The sequence below is a fragment of the Heteronotia binoei genome, chromosome 7 (assembly GCF_032191835.1).
Source record: "Heteronotia binoei isolate CCM8104 ecotype False Entrance Well chromosome 7, APGP_CSIRO_Hbin_v1, whole genome shotgun sequence".
NCBI lineage: Eukaryota > Metazoa > Chordata > Lepidosauria > Squamata > Gekkonidae > Heteronotia > Heteronotia binoei.
The window spans coordinates 128,955,689-128,973,896 of NC_083229.1; the positions used below are offsets into that span (position 1 = coordinate 128,955,689).

The 18,208-nt window shown below is 43.7% G+C and overlaps 1 protein-coding gene across 1 annotated transcript in view; it reads left to right on the forward strand.

Annotated features, from left to right (window-relative positions):
* The window catches only part of CDH12 (cadherin 12), a 1,126,549-nt gene that overhangs the window by 348,012 nt on the left and 760,329 nt on the right, over positions 1–18,208 (forward strand). The window contains exon 3 of the mRNA XM_060244300.1: positions 3,830–3,920. The gene's annotated coding sequence lies outside the window, so the exon portion shown is untranslated. The remainder of the gene's footprint in view (positions 1–3,829; positions 3,921–18,208) is intronic.

Below are 18,208 nucleotides of genomic sequence, written 5' to 3' on the forward strand. Positions count from 1 at the left end.
AGAACTGCTTGTGAGCAGAACAGGTCTGAGAGAATTTATGGCTGACCCAAGGTCACATTAGAAAGAGCATATGAAGGAGTGGAGAATCAAACCCGGTTCTCCCAGATAAAGCTCTCAGATAAGGGTCCACTTAACCACTACACCAAACTGGCTCTGAATTGAGACTATGCCCTCTCGCCAATTTGTCCAGCCCAGCCAGAAGTCTGATTGTGCCATGTCTGCTCTGGTAGGAGGGACAGAGGCTGAGGTGGGGAAAACCCTTTGAAGGCAAAAGTTATTTTCATTTCCTTCCAACTGACAGCTTATAGCTGGAGGTGAGAGAACTGACAACTTCAATGTCTGGCCAGAGAGGTCGTTAGTATTTCTAAAGTGTTGTTGGTCTGGAGAATAACTGACTAGCTGAAGGTGTGAACTGACTATGTCATTGTTTCTGGCCAGGGAGGCTATTAGGATTTCTAAAGGGTTAGCCTGACCTGGAAAACTGCGGGCAGCTCAGTCAAAAGAAAACAAGAACTGCTTCTCTGTTCCTTCACACAGCCTGATCTGCTTAGCAGGTTCTTTAGAAGTAAGCTCCACTGTGCTAAACCGCCACCTCCCAGCCCCCCAGCCCAAGAAAAAAGTTCCTGGCTACGGTGCTGGATATGACAGACACTGTTTCATTTCAATGTATGTATTGATAGGCAGTTGCATTTTTTTACTCAGCCGTCTTGTATGTTGTCTCCGTGTGTCTCCATTTGCAGTGATTATGATCTGATTTTGCAGCCAGTTCTGCAAGTACAGCTTTGAAAGCGCTTCCATGAATCCCATTTGATGTACTTTATCCTCCCACCCCCCAGCAACTCAGTAAACTGAATAATAGGCCGTAAACTGAATCGAGGCAAACCAATTAATGAATTGATCCTTTCTATAATATACAAACACTGTCCTTTACAGGGATTACAAATCACTTCCATGTCTTTGCAGTCAATACAAGGCAAGGAAAATACCTAAGCTGGAGAGGAAAAAAAAATAACTCTGTATGTTAAGAATGTTTTTAAAAAAAAAAAGAAAGAAAGAAAAAAATAACAACTGGATATTCATCACAATTGAAGTTCTACATCCTTCCTCAATGGAAAGAGAGATGAAGGACAACTTCCCAGAAGGATCCACTTCAGTTCCCTTATCCTGATCAGGTAGCGTTTGTTCACAGTGCCGAGCTTTCTGTGACTTCAAAGGGATGTGCTTTGCATACCATGGAAAAGTATCTTCTGGTGTCACAAGTCACCAGAACTCAAAACCTTCTCGCTATCCCCGGGCCAAAAGAAGCCCGCCTTAAGTCTACTAGGGACAGGGCCTTCTCGGTTACGGCCCCTATATGGTGGAACCAGCTACCGGAGGAGGTGAGGGCCCTGCGGGACCTTACTCAGTTCCGCAGGGCCTGTAAGACAACTCTCTTCCGGTTAGCTTACACTTAACTGGTACCGGAACTAATGTAGCTTATCAGACTCTTGCTATTTATATTGTTATAAGGTTCGATGTTTTAAGGTTTTAAATGTTTTGATTGTTTTAATTGTTTATATATTTAAACATTAATCCAGCTTATGTCTTATTTTCTGTTGTGAGCCGCCCTGAGCCACTTTTGTGGGAAGGGCGGGATACAAATCATAAATAAATAAATAAACAAGTCCCAAAGCAGGGTTTTTCTTTTCTTGAAAGCAAGAAGAGCCCTGCTGGATCAGACCCTCTTGTGCAGCATCCTCTTACACTCAGTGGCCAACCATTTCCTCTGGATGGACAACGAGAGGGCCTTCCCCTAATGTTGCTTTTCTGGCTCTGGGATTCAGAGGCACCATGGATACTAGACATATGAGTATCTGAAGTGTTGGAAGCTGTGGTGTGAGGGGTGGAGAACAAGCTGGTGTGCAAACTGTCTGCCATATATAACAGTAGTATTCTAGGAACAGAGGCAGTATAGCAAAAGATGAATCTTTATGTGAAGCTGCTGTGTTTCTGTAGCCTGTTTACTCTAGAACAGTCCCATAAAAGTACATGGGGTGTTCCAAAGCAAGTAATAAATGGTTTAGTGCTGTAGAATTCCCAAGACTTTCAGGGGGGGGGGGATTTTATACACAAAAGCAAGTATTCTGTAACTTTCCTACAATGCGCATGGTGACATCACACACTGATTTTCTCTTCTTTCCTTTTTGGTATCAGCTGGCATAAAGTGTTATTTACGCCAAAGGTGTGTGCTGGTGATCATAAACGCAGATGGTATAGTGAGTTGACTTTAAGATGTTTTGTGGAAACTGATAAAAGAATCTTCCAAAAGAGGCTGAAGAAATAGGTGGAAGAGGCATTTTCTACTGGTAGAAAAGAGCAAGAGTCTAGTAGTGATCTTTAACAAAACTTGTGGCAGGGTATGAGCTTTCTCACTGCTTGCTTCTTTGGATACCATTTTGTGCCTGTGTGAGAACGAATTTGTGTGTGATAGAGAAAAATGTATGTAATATTTGCACTCTCTGTATGTATGCACTCTCAATTTCATTCAATGAAATTGCTGAGCAGTCAGGTTAAAACGGATAAAAGGAAGTCCTTCTTCACCAAAGGGTGATTAACATTAACACACACATATTGGCCACTGTGTGACACAGAGTGTTGGACTGGATGGGCCATTGGCCTGATCCAACATGGCTTCTTTTATGTTCTTATGTGTGTGTGTGAGAGCGAGAGAGAGAGAGAGAAAGAGAGAGAGAGAGAATGTCTAAATATGTGAAGGGGGGAGTTTCTGGGGGAACGTGGCAGAATGGAGTTCCAGAACCACTTAATAGAAATAAAATTCTAAAATAAATAAATAAATAAAAATAAAATAAAATAAAAATACTTCTTCATTTTCCTCTTGAGACACCTGGCACCTCTTTTTCAGGAAAAAAGACCTGTGAAAAAGACTTTGTGAGGAAATGATTTATTTAAAAAATATATATTCAGAACATGCATATGCTATTCTGCTGGTAAGTGTGAATGTGTGCATGCATGTGAGAGAAAATTAGTGTGGACATGTGCATGAAAAAGAGTCTGGCACGATTGAGCCCTCTTTGTACATAAGGGTCCAACAGCTCTAGACTCCAGTTTTCTGGAGTCAGAAGAGAGTGCTGAGCAAAGGGGGAATGAAGAGGAAAATAATAGGCCAAAACTGAAGATTTCTAGGTTTGGTCTCATAAGTGAGAAGCAAAATGGAAACTGGAGTATTTAAACTGGGTGAGCAAAAAAAAAAAAAAAGTGCCATTAGTAGTTCTTAGGTATGTGGAGAGTTCCACCGTGCTGTATGACTTTGTAGAACATTGTCTGCTGATTTTTAAGGCTTTCATTCCCATCATATTGTACTTGGAAGCAACGCCCCCACCCCCCCACCCAAAAAAATACAGAATCTATGGAATAAGTGCTGTTGTTACTTCATATCTTTTTTTACAAATAATAATAATAATATTAAAGAGCAGAGCAGTCACTGGGGTTTTTAGCTATACTTACAATGAAGTAGCGGAGCCGCTTTGTGACAGAATCCAAAAAAGAAACCTCCCTTGTCACAAGATTCTGTCCTGAAGCAACATTCTAAGCAAAACTGGGAAAGTTCTCAAGTGAAACATCTGCAGAGGTTCTAAGGGATGCTAAGAGCATCTGAAAGACTAATGAAATGCTGTGGGGTGTAGAAGAGGTTTGCATCTCTAGCATAATGAATATTCTTCTCATTGGATCCTTGCTCAATGCAATTCTAATTGACGCTGCTACCCTTTACCGTTCTATTGTATTATTTTTAGTAAACTGTCCTGCAATTAATATTTCTTTATTTTGGCAGATTACATTTACCGGTTACGTTTGATGACTCGGGCAAGTGCGGAGTCTGACTGCTCTTCTGAGATCTTGGATGATTTGGAATCACAATTCAGGTAGGACCAAAAAATGTTGTTATACATGTGAAGTCCCATGCGGTTGTGCTATGTATGCCAAAAAGCTTGTGGTCACACCATGCAATTTTAGAATTTTTTTTTTCCTTTTCAGTAGCAGCAGCAGCAGCTGCTGGCATCCCCTGCTTGATTTCAAATCTCTGTTGTGAAAGAGGTTAGCCATGTCATACTGAAGGGTAGCCAGCCTAGTCCAGAACCATCTCTTCAGTCTTGAACTTAGAGGCATGTTGGTTTGGATAGTTGGTGTTTTTTAAATCTAGCGTTCATTCTGAGAGAGATGCTATATCTGAAAAAGGGAGCAGTGACTCCCGAAAGCTCCTCTCCTGCCACAAATCTTGTTGGTCTTTTAAGGAGCTCCTGGACTCTGGCTCTTTTCTGCCGCCACATACAGACTAACACGGCTATCCATCTCCATCTTTCTTTACATAAAATGTGCATTTTACAATTGCTACACAATATACGCTTTGATATTGGCTGTTGAGGGATGTTGAGGGAAAAAAGAGACCCTTTCGTGATCCCAGCCTTTGATTAATATCCTTCACCAAATTGGGAGTTGGCTTTGGGATCATGCACTCCTGGCACAATTCAAGTGAACTTCAAGGCGAGGCAACAAAGCATGTGTATGATGCAGTTATGAGTTCTCCGGTATGCTTGCAGAGTTCTTCCTCCTACTGAAAAAGATCACATAAATCAAGTGGAATTGCACATGAAGATGCTGGTCCATCTAGCCCAGGGCTGTCTGCTCCCATAGGCAGTGGCTCTTCAAAGTCTCTGGACTTTCCTGTTTTGTTACCTGAGATACTGTCATGGAGACGCAAGAGATTAAATCTAGAGCCAACTGCTTGCAATGCTGCTGCCCAACCACGAAGCTCGCACCCTCTCCTTTGAAGCTCTTCTCTTGTGGATTAGCTTAGGTCTTGTTTCAGATAGATACCTCGAGAGTTCCATGCAAGCAAAAAGGAGCATCATGTCCCTCCTTTTCATGAATTTTGGCTGGCTTTTTTTTTGCTTGTTAACCAAAACATTTCTGTTTGTTTGAATAATTCTGGAATAGATGGACTAGAGACTATGTTCCATCTTCTGTTTCTGAAAGTCTGCATCAGATAGAATGATGGTTTGGAATAGCCATGGCTATCACTTCTGCAGTTGGAGTTACTTTGCCCTGTGAGTTGAAAATCAAAGCAAGTGTGATGTTTGACGTGTAACCTGAGTAATAAATTCTATTCAAGAACTGAACTGTTGGGTCTAGTAAGAACTGTGAGCAAAAGAAGGCTCAAGTGCGACCTGCAAGGGATGTTCAGGAACTCAATGTTACCATTAAGGAATGTTGAGGAACTCAATATTACAGTTAAGGGATGTTGAGGAACTCAGTGTTACCAGAGATGTAGGTAGGCCACTGAAGAAGCATCTCCAATGAAGACACTTTTGTCCATTCTGTAACATGTAAGAACATTTAAGCTATATCACCAAGTTAACAATGTTTCTGATTTCCCTTGCTATTGCTGATCTTATGTGGATACATGCAACATCATGAAATCCCAATACAAGGTAACCATCACAGTGGAAAGATTAAGTGGCATTGGGGTGCCACTTCAGCAGTATTCTTGTGTCTCTTTTGATATGTACTTTGCCCTTCCAAAAGAACACCTATTTGCATTTCAATGCACATGTAGATTCAAGGCATCCAATACATTGCTGGCCCGCAACAAATTGTCCTTCTGGTTTCAGAGGGTAGCCGTCTTGGTCTGCAGTAGGTTCGACTCCAAAAGCATCTTAGAGACCAGCAAAGTTCTCAGGGAATGAGTTTTCAAGAGTCAAAGCTCCCTTTATCAGACACGAGTAGGAATGAAATTCTGAGTCTTTTTATCCTTGTCAGAAGTTTCGAGCTGCATTGTAGAGAATGCTTGCAAAGGATACACAGGTTCGGTGCATAACTGTAAGCAGTTTGATTAAAGCAGCAGGGGGATGCTTGCATGCAGCACATTAATATGCAATAAAAATCCTATGTGCATATTCAACCCTGGACAATCCATAGTTGGGAACTTGTGGATTAAAGCAACTTCAGCAATCTGCCATTGTAATGTCCCTTTGATTTTTTTGTGTGCTTGAAGCCTGCCGCTTTTAGGTCAGCAGATTGAAGATTGAAATGTTCTCTCAGTGGGTTGTTGTTGTTGTTTTACAGTTGCAGCTTTTAATTTCGGATTTATGTCCATTTATTCTTTTGCGTACGGACTGGCTTGTTTGTCCGATGTAGAGAGTGGAAGGACGTCACTGACATTTGATGACATATATAAACTGGAAGACGAACCAGTGAATGAACCAGAGGTGGTATGGCTGGTGTTGTTAGAGCCGGTGACTGTGTTGTCGGAGTGGATATGGGGATGGAGCTGACATCTTGATTTATTGCAGGCCGTGGTCCCAGAAACCATGTCCATGTTTGGAAGGGCATTGCTGTGGGTGAGAAGTCGCTTAAGGTTAGGAGGCCGTCTGGTGGCAATGCCTGTGAGAGAGGCAAATCACTGTCCGGCACAGGTTGTAGGCTGTTAATGATGCCTTGAACTGGTTTGTTCCTACGGTTACCCTTTCCATCCATCTCGCAGTAGAGCACATAATGATCATCCCTGCCCTTTAATGTTTACAGTCCTTTAATGTTTACTAGTATTTTACTCAGGGCAATTTTTATGGTGTCCTGTGAGATCTGCCAGAAAAAAAAATGCTTCATTTTTAGGGTTGCCTGGCAACTGGCAGGGGATCAGGGTGGAGGGGACTCATTGCTAGTGTCACAGAGGAAGTGATGCCATCATAGCAGCAACTTCCAGGCAATGTTCTCATATTTGGGCAAAAACTCTATGGCAAAACCATCGTCTATCATAGAGCTTTTGCCTAAATACCAGAGCAACGCCTATATGCAGGGGTTTTTTTTGAACAGCAACGCCCAGGAACGCAGTTCTGGCTGGCTTGGTGTCAGGGGGTGTGGCCTAATATGTAAATAAGCTCCTGCTGGGCTTTTCCTACAAAAAAATTAGCAAAACAATGGTGACATCAGGGGATGTAGTCTAATATGTAAATGAGTTCCTGCTGTGCTTTTTCTACAATAAAAGCCTTGCCTATATGTCTCTGTGTGATGACATCCATTCTTGTGTGACACTGGCAATGAGACCTGGGTCTTTCTCTTTCTCCAGATAAGTGCCCCTGCCTACCGGCTGATAGATGACAAGAGGGCAAGGTCAGGTGGGTGGGGATCCTCACCTCTCCTGGGAGGTGACCCTACTCATTTTTAGGGTCAACTAAATATGGCATCAATAATTTATGACTAGAATTTCCAAGGTATGTTTGGGAGTTCTCCCCAACTGTTTTCTCAGTTGAAAATCCTCCTCCCTCCTGTTTTAAGCTCTGGTAAATGGGGGGTGGGGGAGGGAGAGGATGCTGTTTTATAATCTGAGAAGTTGCATTCAAGTTCTTAAAAGAGTAGCAAATGCACAACCATCAGCCGTGAATTGCCCTCTCTTAGGAAGTTGTGAAGATTCAGGACTCAGGTTCTGCAAATCCGCTGATTCTTCTGCTATAAAGTGGGATTTTGCAAAGGGACATATTTCTGCGCACAAAAAGATGCAGATTTATAGACCGGAGGCCTCATTGACTACTTTTATCGCTCCCTTTTGATACTGCCACGCTGAGATGCTTTTAAAGAGAGATTGCCGGATTTTACTCAGTTCTTCTTATGATGGACTCTGCTTCTAGACTTGTTATTTTTGAATATTTCAGGTCTCTTGAGAGTAGCTTTTGATGATGATTTGCTGTTTTTTTTTAGTGTGCTTTTATTAATTTCCATGTCAACTGTCTCCATTTGGTGAAGGGGGGGCGGAGTATGCACGCCTCACACGGTAGAGCCAGAGACATGCACTGAACCCCACTTGTTCTATCGTGCCCTTTTGTATTGCTCATCTGACTGCGGCATCCTTTGCTTTTGAAGGGTTCCCCGCCGCGTTCCCTTTCGCTTCTCCTTTGCAATTCCTGGGGCGGAAACAACACGAAGCGGAACATAAAATGGATGGATTGTTAACCCAAGATGAAACGATTAAGAGTGAATGCCTTTTCATGTGTTGCTTAACTTTTAATTATCCTATCAGTTAGTACCAGATATGGAGTCGAATAGAAACCCTTGATTTCAGCCTGTTGGGTTGTCGCTTTGCTTTGTTTTTCGCTCTTGACTTTGTGCAGCTGTTGCCACAGTCCTGTTGTTTCCGAGTTAGCATGACAAGCAATCACCCGGGGGCATCATCACGCCACCCACTCTGACAAAATAAATAAATAAATAAAGCCTACCGGGGTTAATAACCAAGCAGCGAAATAAGATCCCTTCATTACCATCAGGGGGATGCTGGTTTTGTAGGACAACAATCCACCACTGACATTACAGATGACTCTGTAATTTAAACAGCAGGGAGAACAACCACACAGTTGTAGATGTGGGGAGGAGGTGCATACCCAGAGCCTCATCAATCTTGGGGAGGATTAAAAGCAATGAACATTTATCTTCTTAACCTCCTAAAGCAACACTGCAAAGCCATAGATTACAACTTGCTGCGCATGTAATCTTCATTCAGGGATAAAAGGTGACAAGCTTTTGTTCCCCCCAGGTTGAAATAAAGAGTCAGACGCAATAATTGGATTAAACTAAGGACCGCTTTATTTAATTTATTAATAAACAACAAGGGTGTCATGGGTGCTGGGGACCCTGCAGAAGAAACCGAGCCTGCAGAGCCTGCAGAAGCAACTGTGCCTCTGCCACCTGCACCAGTGCCCCTGCCTCCTGCTGAAGAAGATCCAAGCCCCCCTGCCTCGCCCTCTCGGGTGGCTCGTGTGCGTGACCGCCTCCGTCAGGACCTCAGGGATCGGAGGAGGGCGGCACGCTCACAAGCAAGACGCTCCCTGAGCCCTGAGTGTTGAAAGGATTCTGGCCCTTCTAAGTGTGAGGATGCTTAAGTTTCGGCAGGATCCTGGCTGCTGCTCTGAGACAGCAATTAGCCCAAATGAGCAACAGGCAGCAGAGGGCTATATAGCTGTGGGCTTTGGGAGGAGGCTTTGTGGAAGCAACTAGTCACATACCTGACATCCTAGCATCCACTCCGGCTCTTGACTTTGGCTTTTGGATTCCTGACTTTGGCTTGGACCTCTGGACCCCCTGACTTCGGCTTCTGAACCTCTGACCTGTGATACCTGGATTACGATTCTGTTTTGGCGCCTTGGACCCTCCTTGCTCACGAGTTGCCGACCTTGGACCGCCCCTGGACTTTGCCTGGCTCAGCCCCAGCTCGTGACAAAGGGCTAAACAGAACCTGCAGCCTGGTCAGGGCCAGGGGTCTCAACAGACACCTCCCCTGCCATTTAACGGGCAAGCAACCCAGCCCCTGGCTAGAGCTGTATGCCGCAGCTCATACCAGGCCAGCTCAGCAAATAGGCAACAAACCGGGAAGGCAAACGAGCCAGGCAACTCCATGAAAGGAACCTTCCAGGTAAGTCCCAATTACGGTCTGCATTCTCCCACCCCGGGCTGGCAAACCCAAGGTCAATCCTGACAGACCCCTAACCCCACAAAAGGGGGGTGCTTTCTGGTCCTCCCCTAACCACAGAAACCTGCCATAACCAAAGTGACCAACCTATTTAACAGCACCTCCCTACAGCCAAATTCCCAGTCCACTGACATGCTATGTAGGGTAGGCAAAAAAAAAAAAACACCCCAGCAGTTCCGCCAATCAGCTGGGGGTCAAAAAATTCCTACCTGGCCCCCCTAATAAGAGGCAACCAGCAAATGCCTGCATACCAATCAGGGTGGGAGGGAGGGCCAATCGCCAGACAGAGACTGGCACGAGCGCTGCTGCTGAAGCCAACCCCGCCCCCAAGCACAAGCCCATTGGGCTGTCAATCTTCCTCTCTTCCCCCAAGGGTGGCAAATGTGTCCCTCCATCCTGACAGCGAGGCTGCAGGCGGTTGGGACGAATTTGGTTTATTTTTGCTTCTCCCCTTCCCTTAAAATGGCTTTCTCAAAATGGAAGTGATGCATGACTTTTGGGGAAAGACCAGGTTTTTTAAAAAAGGAAATGTGTTAATCAACCACCAAGTGAGGGTCCCTCAAGATCCAGATTACCTGTGATATTGATTGCTCATTCACACACCCCAAATGTCACCCTTGTATCTACCTCCAGCAGCATTTTTAGTAGTTCTTTCACCACCCAGCAAACTGACTAATAGTGATGGGGGTCAAACACCCCATAAGCCATGTCTCTTCCAAGTTCCTTTTTCTTTTGGGGGGAGGAAGGAAGGGAGGAAGCGAGGGAGGGAGGGGAGGGAGGGAGGAAGGAAGGAAGGAAGGAAGGAAGGAAGGAAGGAAGGAAGGAAGGAAGGAAGGAAGCCACAACTTTAAATCCAGCAATTAAATACATTTAAAAGAAAAAGAAGAACAAATATACATAAATTAGAAACCAAAATTAAGTTAGCAGTAGTGGCCAATCTATGCATATGATTATAAAAATGGTTTCAAATATATAAAAATAAGTCAATTCACAGTTGCCTTCTACACACCATGCATTCAGACATCAAGAGAGTTCTAAGGTCTTCAGTCCATTGATTTACCAGAGGTGGGCTTTTATCTTTATTTTTTCCAATGTTGTTACAGGAGTCACTTAACCGTATGGCAAGGGCACGGAAGGTCCATTTCTGTTGACCATCCGCTAGCCTCCAAGAGAAGGGCAGATAGTTTAAAAGTACATAAGTGTCCTCAAAAATCAATGAACATGCTAATATAAAATTGATCTGAGTAATAACTTCTTCCCAGAAAAACAAAAGCAAAAAAGAAATTACTGGACACGACCAAAGCATATGTCTAAAGGATGCATCTCATAAGTGACACCTCCATGAGATAGGAGGGTAGGGTTGCCAGATCCAGAAAGGGAGACTTCTGGAGATTTGGAGATGAAACCTGGGCAGGACAGGGACCTCATAGCGTCCACCATCCAAAGCATCCATTTTATCCAGGGGAACTAATCTGTGGTCTCTGGAGATCAGCTGTAATTCTGAGGGGTCCCCAGGCCCCCCCACCCCCAAAGTGTTGCTGTGCTGCCCAGTGTATCCTGAACACAATTCTTTGCTAAATTGTATTCACGGTATGAGCTTTCGTGTGCACGCACATCTGAGGAAGTGTGAATGTACAAGAAATCTTATACGCCCAGAATAAAACTTTGTTGTTGTTTTTTGTTTTGTTTTTAAAATAATTTTATTAGGTTTTCCAATAGGGAAGTAGTGTCAGACGATGGGATCTCAAATCAACCAGACCTTGAATTGTTGCAAAGTTAGGCTTATTCGATAATCCATAAGCATCGGCACGAAGGGAGATTGAGACTGATACATTGTAGCATTAGGTGGCAGGCTATATTGGGGTACATCAATGGGAACTATACAAAGCCACAATTCTAAACGTTGCTGAGGTGAGGTGCAAAGATTCACACGGTCTCTCCCTCTTATCTTATTGTTACTGTTAGTCTTCCGGGGATGGCCAGGCGGCAGTCCCTGGAGGCGCCTTATCTTCAAAGAGGGGAATTTCTGCCTTTGTTAGTATCAAGGGAAAGAAATGTTCACACTGAGCATTGGCAACATCTGCATTTTCTACTTTGATATGCAAGGTCCTTTCTCATGGTTAGTAACAGCGTTCAAAGGTGGCTACAGTTCAGCTAAGCATTTTATTCAGTCAAGTTACATCGGCTGACAAGTAGGGTCTGGGGAGGTAGGGGAAAGTAAGGAACGAAAGAAGCGGGGAAGGGGGGGGGGGGAAATATACATACAGTGAGTAAATGTTTCCACTAGCAAAATTGCTTATCCCTATTACAATCTATCGTCTATACTATTATTATGTAAAGTGTAATTTGTATGCAACTCTAGTATCGCTTACAAGTCTTATACCTCTTAACACATATTGACTTAACTGTGGTTTTCCGTCTACCAATAACGCTCATCATTACAATGAACATTTATAGCTATGTCCAATTCTCCTATTTAATCGCATTCGGATTTCAATATCACCCCGGTTTAGCCGTACCAGTGAACATTAGTGTCATCTCATCACCTATCACTTGAATTTCCCACCAAAACTTTGTAGGTCTTAAAGATGCCACTGGATTCAAACTAGGGTTGCCAATCCCCAGGTAGGGGCAGGGGATCCCCCAGTTTGGAGGCTCTTCCCCCACTTCAGCATCATCAGAAATTGGGGGGGGGGGGGAGGAATGTCTGCTGGACACTCCATTATTCCCTATGGAGACCAATTCTCATTGGGTATAGTGGAGAATTGATCCACAGGTATCTGGGGATCGGGGGGGGCTGTTTTTTGAGGTAGAGGCACCACATTTTCTGTATAGCATCCAGTGCCTCTCCCCAAAACACCCTCCAAGTTTCAAAAAGATTGGACCAGGGGGCCCAATTCTATGAGTCCCCCAAAAACGTTGCCCCTATCCTTCATTATTTCCAATGGAGGGAAGACATTTAAAAGGTGTGCGGTCCCTTGAAATGTGATGGCCAGAACTTTCTTTGGAGTTCAATTGTGCCTGTCACAATCTGGCTCCACCCCCAAGTCCCCAGATATTTCTTGAATTGGACTTGGCAACCCTAATTCAAACTGTGTTGCCGCTCCAGACCAACACAGCTGCCCAGCTGGACAAATTTTTTGCTGAATAAATCTCAAGATTTATGGTGAGAGCAGGGATAAACTTCAAGGCCACATCCCATTGCTTTGGCAAAACTGGGCAATCTAGCTCCTTATTCTATTAATTCCTAAGACCCTGCATATTGTGTTCATTAACGGACACCAAAGATTTCTAAACCAAGATTGTAAGTTTTGTTTTCTGCCTTGATTCAATTAGAGTTCCCAGGAGGAAAGGGGACTCTGAGACGCTTGTCGACGCCTATCAATATTGACAGATGTTGCCGTTGTAAATATTGCCATTTTACAGAAGGTGACAAAGCATTTGCTTTCAACTGAGAAAATGATAAGCCCTGGTCACCATAATCTATCAGTTTAGTAGCTCTTAATCGTCACATGATTTGGGGGTGCAATCCTGGGAAGTGCTCATATTTTTCTATGACGGTGAGCCCCTGGGGCCATCAAGGTCTAGGCAAAATTGTCTTCATCTCTACCTTCCTCCTGGTAGATCATTCCTGGGCGGGTTGTGAGGTGATCCTCTTTGGAGTCTTGCTTTAGATGCCTGGGAGGATCTCTCTTGACTCAAACACTAGCATTTCCCAGTTTCTTTTGTGCTCTGGTTCAGAGAAAGCACAAACATGCTTGTTCTCTTACTTGTCAACATTTATATTTCTGTTGAGAGCCAGCATGGTGTAGTGGTTATGAGTAGGGCTTCTTTTTTGAACAGGAACGCAGTTCCGGCTGGCCTGGTATCAGGGGGTGTGGCCAAATGAGTCCCTGCTGGGCTTTCTGTACAAAAGAGCCCCATGCAAAACAATGGGGACATCAGGGGGTGTGGCCTAATATGCAAATGAATTTCTGCTGGGCTTTTTTTTACAAAACAAGCCCTGGTTATGAATAGGGACAGGCACAAGCCAACTCACAAGCCAAGGACCTCTATTCTTTCCCCCCTTACCTGGGCTTGGAGCTGTTGCAAGTTAACATTTTTGAAGTTAATTGTTCAAAATGGGTGAAATACACCTACATGAATATGTCATGTAAGAGGTGCTTCTATTTTTGCAAGCAAAATTTCTCTCTTGTTACTATTGGAGTCATGTCATCCTTCTTCTTGTTGTTGCTACTATTATTATGGACAGCATTTTTCTCTAAACTGGGAAATGTGAAGAACTGGGGATACTGTAAGGCTTCTGTGTTTCCAAGGCAATTATTATTATTTTTTTTTACAGTTAGTCTTTCATTGTCGTTTTGTGCATCATCTAACGCATTCTCCAGTTTCATCAATGTGATGATTCCAGTAGTTTTCTTCCTTCTGTCCTTCATTTTTTACAAAGCTTTGTGTTTCATTTTGGCTTGAGAGACGTGATCAATTGCTTTTTTTTTTTTTGGGGGGGGGGGAGGTTAATATATATTTTCAGTTGGAGGCAGCCATTTCCCTGGGAAATGTGAAGAACTGGGGATACTGTAAGGCTTCTGTGTTTCCAAGGCAATTATTATTATTTTTTTACAGTTAGTCTTTCATTGTCGTTTTGTGCATCATCTGATGCATTCTCCAGTTTCATCAATATAATGATTCCACTATTTTTCCCCTTCCGTCCTTCATCTTTTACAAAGCTTTGTGTTCCATTTTGGCTCGAGAGATATGTGATCAACTGCTTTTTTTGGGGGGGGGGGGGAGGTTAATATATATTTTCAGTTGGAGGCAGCCATTTCCCCTTCTTCCTAGAGGGGTGAAGGTGCCACTCAATACCAATATTTTTAAGTTAGCATCAGCAGCCTGCAAAATATTCCCCGTGGTGCAGAGTGTTAAAGCTGCAGTACTGCAGTCCTAAGCTCTGCTCACGACCTGAGTTCGATCCCCAGCGGAAGCTGGGTTTTCAGATAGCCGGCTCAAGGTTGACTCAGCCTTCCATCCTTCTAAGGTTGGTAAAATGAGTACCTAGCTTGCTGGGGGGAAAGTGTATGTAAGTGTATGGAAGCTGGGTTTTCAAGTAGCCGGCTTGAGGTTGACTCAGCCTTCCATCCTTCCAAGGTCGGTAAAATGAGTCCCCAGCTTGCTGGGGGGAAAGTGTAGATGACTGGGGAAGGCAATGGCAAACCACCCCGTAAAAAGTCTGCCAAGAAAACGTTGTGAAAGCAACGTCATCCCAGAGTGGGAAACGACTGGTGCTTGCACAGGGGACTTTTCCTTTCCTAATATATATTTTCAGTTGGAGGCTGCCATTTCCCCTTCTTCCTATAAGGGTGAAGCTGCCACTTGATACCAATATTTTTAATTTAGCATCAGCAGCCTGAAAAATATTCCTTTTTAGTTCTTCTGTTGTGCAAGTGTTGTCAGGCCTGGAAGCAAATGTTCTGTGGGACCCAATCCACTGAAGTCATTCCTCCCCACCCCTCACCCCCCAAAATAAATTTGCTAAACACAGACAAGTTAAATCTGGCTATAAATCAAGAAAGTGTTAACGCTGCTAAGGTTTATGACAGTATTAGAAAAGTACCGTGAGATGAAGAGATTATGAAACTCATCCATTCTATTTGACCTGAAGAGGTCGTCTGCTAACAGGCACGTGTGTTGAGAACTGACCATTATATGCTCGGTGCCAGAATGTTTAGAACAATAATATGCATCTACTTCCTTCCTCCGTTTACTGTAAGCTTCGTCAAACCATTTACGAAAAAAAAAAGTCCTATGTAATTGGAGTCTGTGGTATACAACTTTTCAATGGAAGTTATATAGTACACTGAGGAGCAGATAAGATGTCAAGGCTGAAAGCTGAACATTAAAATTTACAGGAAAAAAGCTCTAGTTAATTATAAATAGTGCCTTTTCTTGATTACACCCCACCACTACCACCCTTTGTTCCATTTAAAACGTAGCCTGCCATTTCAGCTGTCGCCAGGGTTGGTAGGGCAAACATTTTGCAGAAGTACCATCTGTGTGCTGGGTCCCCTCCCCACATGCCAGCCCCTCTGTTTCTGATCAGCTATGTTTATATCACAGCCCTTCTCTCAGTAGGGCTCCCTCTGCTCTTATCCACACTCGTGTTAGACCAGACTAGGGTTGCCAAGTCCAATTGAAGAAATATCTGGGGACTTTGGGGGTGGAGCCAGAAGACATTGGGGGTGGAGCCAGGAGCAAGGCTGTGACAAGCATAATTGAACTCCACAGGGAGTTCTGGCCATCATAATTAAAGGGACTGCACACTTTTGAAATGCCTTCCCTCCATTGGGAAGGTTGTGACAAGAATACTTGAACTCCAAAGGGAGTTCTGGCCATCATATTTAAAGGGACCACACACTTTTGAAATGCCTTCCCTCCATTGGCAACGTTGTGACAAGAATAACTGAACTCCAAAGGGAGTTCTGGCCATCACATTTAAAGGGACCACACACCTTTTAAATGCTCCCCCTCCATTGGAAATAATGAAGGATAGGGACACCTTTTGGGACTCATAGAATTGGACCCCCTGGTCCAGGGGTGGCCAATGGTAGCTCTCCAGATGTTTTGCCTACAACTCCCATCAGCTCCAGCCAGCATGGCCAATGGTTGGAACTGATGGGAGTTGTAGGCAAAAACATCTGGAGAGCTACCATTGGCCACCCCTGCCCTAGTCCAATCCTTTTGAAACAGAGTGGACATTTTGGGGAGAGAACCTGCATGCTATGCTGCAAGTTTGCTGCCTCTACCTCAAAAAACAGCCCCCCAGAGCCCCAGATACCTGCAGATCAATTCTCCATTATAAGCTATGGGAATCCGTCTTCATAGCAAATAATGGAGTTCTCAGCAGGAACAACGGAGTTCTCCCTCCCCCCCCCTCGCTTTCTGATGACCCAAACCAGGGGATCCCCTGCCCCCACCTAGGGATTACAACACAGAGAGAGTAACACGGCAAAAGGACAGAAAAAATAAAGGTACATAACCCACCGTGAAAACCAGCTTCTATTATTAAATGATACAAAGTCAACGAAGATAAACATACTCATATAAGTTCCCCCATCATAAATTACAAAACAACCATAACTTTTAGTCCTTAATGAAAAAGGAAGCGTTAGCACCAAGAGTCCTTCTTTTCATCCTGTGGTAAAACTTCCCATCTCATTCCATGCAATCCTGGTGTCGTACTCCAGATGTTTAATGTTTGTCCAAAAATGCAGCCAATAATCCAAGTTTCCAAGGACAAGGTCGTACTGAACCCTTGTTTCGCGTGAACTTCTTCAAGCGGCAACAATCCCCTTAGCAATTGAGCTTCTTCAAGCTGCAATAATCCTGAATAATGACATAAATAATATACAGTAATATACAATAAAACCAGGTGCACATAAGCCATAAAAACATATTAAACCCTGAATAAAATCAGCAAACCTCTTAGCAATTTCTCTTAAGTATTAGGCCAAACAGCCAGCATGTTTAAACGAACACCTACAAGGTGCTACAATGAATCATGCTAAATGGCTTATATGCAGCAGGTGCAACCATTCACAATGTTCCTTAAAGTTACAGAGTACCCAGCTACAGTAATGCTAAAAACTTATTATGAACAGATGTCCAAAGCACATGCCAACAGTATATTTAATAAAAAAACATGCTAAATCCGAATCACTATTTAGACCACGAGGAAACAGCGTCCCCAATTTAAAGATCATACGCATTTCCTGCTGATGTAACCATCTACGGCAATCCATCCTACCTTGCAAACGCGTTGGAAACTTAAGAAGTACACAAAAACATAAAGAGTCTGGATTATGATTAAACCGATTGAAGTGCTCCACCAAAGGAGCATCTACCACACGATAGGAGGGTGAAGCAGCTGGCCCCTTTCCTGGAACGTAGCGACCTAGCAACAGTGATCCATGCAACGGTCACCTCGAGGTTGGACTACTGTAATGCCCTCTACATGGGGCTGCCCCTGTACCGAACTCGGAAACTGCAGCTGGTGCAGAATGCGGCGGCCAGGCTGTTAGTGGGACTACCTCGGTGGGAGCACGTGCAGCCTAGGTTGCGGGAGCTGCACTGGCTGTCAATCGTGTTCCGAGTTTGTTACAAGGTGCTGGTTATTACCTTTAAAGCCCTTTATGGCCGAGGACCTGTCTACCTTAGGGACCGCCTCTCTCCATATATCCCCCAGAGAGCACTGAGATCTAGCTCCCAAAATCTCTTAAAAATCCCTGGACCAAGGGAGGCCAAATTGAAAACAACGTGAGAGCAGGCCTTCTCAATAACGGCTCCCCATTGGTGAAATCAACTACCAGCCGAGGTTCGAGCTCTGCGGGACTATAATCAGTTCCGCGGGGCCTGTAAAACTATCCTTTTTCAAATGGCCTACAAGATTGAATCCTGAAGTGACACCTAGCCATCTAATATACACTGCCTTGCATTATAGCACCTTAACTGTAGTGGTTTTAATTAATTTATTTATTTATTGAATGTATTTTATTGTATTTTATCGTATAATGTATTTACTGTAATCATGGCACTTTCCATGTCTGTGAGCCGCCCTGAGCCTGCCTCGGCGGGGAGGGCGGGATATAAATTATTATTATTATTATTATTATTATTATTATTATTATTATTATTATTATTATT